At 41.4% G+C, this 5,480-nt stretch overlaps 1 long non-coding RNA gene across 1 annotated transcript; it reads left to right on the top strand.

Annotated features, from left to right (window-relative positions):
* The first annotated feature begins 415 nt into the window (after window positions 1-415).
* On the top strand, window positions 416-3,792 carry LOC122566589. Its single transcript, XR_006316566.1, has 3 exons — window positions 416-1,378; window positions 1,473-1,633; window positions 1,701-3,792. It is a non-coding gene; the product is annotated as an uncharacterized LOC122566589 (long non-coding RNA).
* The last annotated feature ends 1,688 nt before the right edge of the window (window positions 3,793-5,480 follow it).

Here is a 5,480-nt window from a genome sequence, read left to right as displayed (position 1 = left end):
TTACCAGTAAACGGCTATCACATTTGTATGTTGTTTACAATAAACAATGGACTTCGGTTGTGGAGTGGTTTAGGCAAAAGTATCGATTTGTGTGTCGGACTTACATCCTTTTAGCGTTAGAATTTATAAATTAGATTTAAGTCGCTGTAGAGCGGTGCTTATATACGATATTGCTCTTCTCTTCCTATCTCTGTCCCGAAAACCTGGTCGCAGAAACAGGTCAGTTTGCGATCCTTCCGTCTTCTCGACGCGATGTTACTTTGCGAAGCGAGCGATCCATTGGAACTAATCGGAAATATCGGAAGAAAGCAGCCTACCAACGCGAAGATAAGAAAATTGGAAACGTTAAGTTAACTTATCTCGTAATTTTAATGAATTTTATCCGATACTGTACGCTTTGTATTTACTAGTTTTGCAAAGTCCTTCGATAGTCGAAAGAATCGACGTGTTTTACGTTCCAAACAAAGGTCGTAGGTTAGAATCTTGCGCAAAACACATAATGAATAACGCATGATGCGACTGACGTATAAATGTCAGTCTTTTTTTACGCATAGCGATACTAATCTGCTGATCAATATTTGTTATCGGTCATACTCGTGCATCTATGAATATTAAACATAAACATAAAATATGAATTATCGCAAAATACAAGTGTTCGCAATTACGGCGTTGTTTATAACCGCGATCGTTAAGCGTGAAAACGTTAAATCAACGAGCAATCGTCGCCTGTGTATTCGTTCGGCACGAAATTCAAAATCGTAACGCAACGAATCTTAATCGATTTAATCAGGAAACGATATTTTAATTAGAGAATAATTTAATTAAACGGAAGAGGTTTGAAAGACCGAAACAAATAAACAGTTTTTATCGGGTGCGTAACATCTGCGACTAATTTATTAAGAGAAGAATGAAACAGCGAAGAAGCACATTTAATACACAGCGGATGAAACGATAAAATCGAAGGAAGCAACAGATAGTCCTTGTACTGTGTGTGAATAATCTTGGAAGCTCGATAAATTTTTCCAACCAAAAAGAGCGTTCTATGTTTTACGCAACAAAGCTCGAGGAGACCTCACGACCTGACAAAACGTTGCATAAACTTTTGGAGCTTCGCATAAGAAATTTTTCTCTTACGTTTTATTGCAAAAGGAAAGTGGATCGTCGTAAATCGTTGCTTGAACTTGTACAGCGACAATCGTGCGTGCCCTACCTCCTATTTCTTTTCAGCGTAGGTCGTGCGGTTGCGGTTGATGCAAAGATTTTGTAGATCAGTTTTCGAGGCAGAGCTCTGAACGTCGAGCAAGACCAAATGTACCTAACGATGTCTTTATTACGAAGATCCGAACCGTCCAACTACACGCTAGGTCCTTGTCGATCGGTAACTTTAACTAATTTTTCATTATCCCATATTTCTCTCAATTTTGCTTCGTTTAACGAAATTAAGCGATAACGACTGTCGAATGTTATTCCAGAAGCTTGCAAGAGTATCGAGGAATATTTCGGTGGATTCTTTGAAACACGAAAGGTTTAAAAAGGCGCATGGACTTGACGACCCGGTATGCGAACGACGTCGGTGAAAATGAGGTTGCAGGTAGAGCGTTAAGCGCGTGTTTAAGAATCTTCGATGCTTATGGTAAGTGAAAATTTCTCTGAATTTTGGTAGATACGTTCTTATTGAACGGCGCGACGTATTATCGCAGCAGACACTAAACTCGTCCAAGTACGTAGCCACATCGTCGAGTTACGTTTTAATTCTACGGCCAACGACGAACGCGACAATTTTACTAAATTTCCTCATCTCGACCGTACGATATCGATTTGATCCGCAACGTGGAAACGTTCTCCGATGTACCAAATTGTCTACGGCATTGGCCGTAGTTGGTGGAATCGTGAAAGGCTGAAAACTGCGGTCACTTTGGGTCAACGTCCGCTGGTATCAATTCTTTTCACGGCGCAAGGTTCGTGACTCGATAAAGCGTTCAGCACTGAGAAGCAAGGTTGGCAGAAAACCGCTGCAGCAACGTGCGTTTCTCTTTCAAAATCGAAGAGGGAGACGATGGAAAGGAGCGCGGCGTGTACCGACGTACACGCGGCCGGAACAGGAGGCTGTCGAAGAGAGGGAAAGAGAGAGAGAGAGAAAGAAAGAGAAAGAGGAGGGAGAAAGGGGGAGAGGGAGAGAAAGGAAGAGAGAAAGAGAGAAGGGTAGAAAGCGGTCCCGCCCGATTCGTACACCTAACCATGGAGATACGCGTCTGATTCGTCGGTCGCAATTGGTGGAGGCGGTACAGACAGGTATCCATATCCGGTATGGGTTGGGTTACCGTTACTCTCCGGTTCACCCTCATCCTCTTCATCGTCTTTCTGATACAAACGTACCTACCGTCGACAGGTCTCGGACGATATACGCCCCGTTCGCCTTCGATTCGCTTCAATTTCGTTTCCCAACAAATACGATGTTGGTCGATCGTGGGCATTGCCATTCGTTCGTTTCCAACGATCACGAATACGCCTGTCATCGGACCGGTTTACGCGTGGCTGATACCCGAAAACGTGCATACGCGTGTGCCTGGATCGATTACGCTTGAAATTTCTCGCGCTGGCGATTTTCTTATTCCGCGTTCGGGGTCCCGTGGCGAACGGATATCTCTTTGCTCGCATCGATTTTTATTCTTCGTAGATAGTTTTCTAATTTGAGTTGCATTCGTCTTTTTTTTTCTTTTTTCTTCTTTTTTTCTTCTTTAGGACGATGAGAGTGTCCCTGACATTCGAGTCGCGGTAGAAACGAATTATGCACTTGCGCGCCGTTCTTATCGCGGCATTCGCGTTTCGATGAAGCGGGTCCGAGCGCGTTGAATTTCTTATCTTTTGGGACGATCGATCGAATCACAGAGAATCGACATGGGGAAAGTAACTAACGGAAAGCTTAATGGGAAGAATGATTTTGTGGAATGGTAGTTTAATTTAATTTACATAGATACGCATAAATATATTTTGCATCTAATTATGTGGATTTCAAGACGTTCGTTCTCTTGGCTCGCTTACGCCAGTTGCTCCGTTTGTCTTGGATTCCTTGACTCTTCGTTTCGGAGTAACGAACGATACATGTAATTTGTAAAAGAAAAGAAGAAACAGAAAGCACAGAGGCATATCGGTGTTTGGAGATAATTAATTTGAACGATATCTCATCTTTAATTTTCATAATTTTGAAAACTTGCGCGACAAACAATCCAAACATAACGTAGTCAGGTACTCGCGTATTTATGACCTGCTAAGCTTCGCCAAAGTATAGAAAATCTTCCCGATCCCAGTAACAAATGACATTTCTAATTTTCGTCATCAAATAAAATGATTATTATTCTTCATTCATGATGTTTACACGAATAATCCATTCAATGAAAATTCATTAGCCAAATTGTCCCTGTTTTTTGCTTGGGAAATTGGAAGGACAATTGCCCGGGTGACCACTGAATACGAGCAAGGTACAATAGCGTGTTACATAGATCAGTCCTATACACGACATTCACTAGCAAATTTGTTGTCTGCATCGTCGTTAAAATCCTTTTTGTTCTTCCTTACCGCGCCCTTTTCTCTCACCTTCTCTTTGTTCCGCGCTTTTGTCCGACTCGTGACTTTAGAAACGTTAGGTCGACCGAATGTCGCTTGCGATCGTCGTAGACGTTTGTCGCTACCCTTCATCGAACAGTTCGACGAATATTCTCAAATTCTATCGTTTGCGAATATATCGCTACGTGCGCTTGTCAAATAAATTCTCTCGCGGACAGTTTCAATTCTACCAAATGTCTAAATTCGGCAAATTGCGAATGCAAAGTATTAAATAAAAAAAAAAAAAAGAAAAGACAGTTTCTTCGAACGCGGCATTAACATCGAAATGCGTTTATATTTATCTCGCACAAACGCAATACTGTTACTTGTGCGTAGGTGCTCGGAAAAATTGACAAACGCATATATGCGTGCTTAGTCCACAGCGATGGCTTTCGCCAGACGCACATATGCGTCCATAGCACTCTAAGGGTTACACATCCGACTTTGAACAATCGGCCCGATAGGTCGATCACGTGCATTCGAAAAGATAGCTACGCACATTGCGGACAGTTGCGAAGACCTTGAATTTCGGGTCTGTCCTGAAGAAACAAACTCTAAACGGCTGGCGTTCACTCGAGCAACATGCAGCATATTTTTGTTGTCGTTTCATGTTCCTTGGAAAAGTCGTCGCATGTTGCCTCGGCGTGGACAAGATGTTGGTACAGTTGCCGCTTGTTGGGAATATTTTGGAACATGCAGCGCGACACAAGGCGACAAAAAGTTGCTCGTTGTTGCTTCGCCGAAGACGAGCCGTGATATTCGCGAAACGTCCGATTATTCCGAAAGCTTGGAGTTTAAAATAAAAATCTTCGTCGAGGTTGCCCTTTAACGCTGACCTTACCAAGCTGGTTCGAGCGACCGGTTACAAAATTCAATTGAACGTTGTATTAGATTGTCCGAGAATTTTCTTTAGTTTCATAAGGTGATAATGGATGAAGAAGAATTTCTGTTTTATATCATTTTATCGAATTAGGTATGATCCATTTCGTTCTATTTCTATTATTATGTTCGTGGACGATTCAATGAATTAATATGAAACAAAAAGCATCGTGCGTCTATTATTTCCTTACAAACCGAAAGAGACATTGCAGACTATCTGATACATTCTCGATATTAGAAATTACTTAAAGATTTACGTAAACAAAGAATTTACATTTAAAGGTAGACGAATAAAGAGACAACAATGAATGTAGGATTTTCAAGGAAATTACGAAAGCGGTCGTTTGACCGGCTCTGTTAAGGCCAGAAGATATTTCTATGGCGCATATCCTTATTTACTAACACATTCATGCATTGCCACGTAAGTTCCACTTAAATTAAGCCTACTGTAAGGCACCTTTACTGTTAAGGTACACGACATTTGACGTACTCGAGGCTAAAAGTAATGTCTAATCGCTGATCAATATTTCGATTTTGTAAGGAAAACGTTTCATAAATATTGATCTTAATCTTAATCGTCGGTCGCAAAGGTGAAACCATTCCATGGGGAAAATTCCATTTTCAACAGGAACCTAAAAAACATCTTATTCGCTGTTAATGCCGTGGTGTTTTGCTTTGCCTGTCAATCAGTGTTTAGATTTAACCACAACTGAAAGAAACCGTTATTGGAAAACCAAAATCAGCAATGGCAATAAATCTTGTTGGCGGCTAAATGCGGTTAGAAACGTCATACCTGTTTGCCAAAGCGATGACAAGTTTTCATAAGCAGCGTCCTACAGAGAGAGACGCGATAGAAGTTCCCCTTAACCCATCTAACCCTCCGTATCTTTGCTTGCCGCTGGTATACGTTTAGGTAAATACAATCCTTATCCTTTTTGCTGCTTCTTTGTCTTATCATTCGTTATTCACAAAAGCGTACGTAATTGTGCGGTTGTAAA

The sequence above is a fragment of the Bombus pyrosoma genome, linkage group LG4, assembly GCF_014825855.1.
Source record: "Bombus pyrosoma isolate SC7728 linkage group LG4, ASM1482585v1, whole genome shotgun sequence".
Taxonomy (NCBI): Eukaryota; Metazoa; Arthropoda; class Insecta; order Hymenoptera; family Apidae; genus Bombus; species Bombus pyrosoma.
This window is presented reverse-complemented; position numbering and strand designations above follow the sequence as displayed.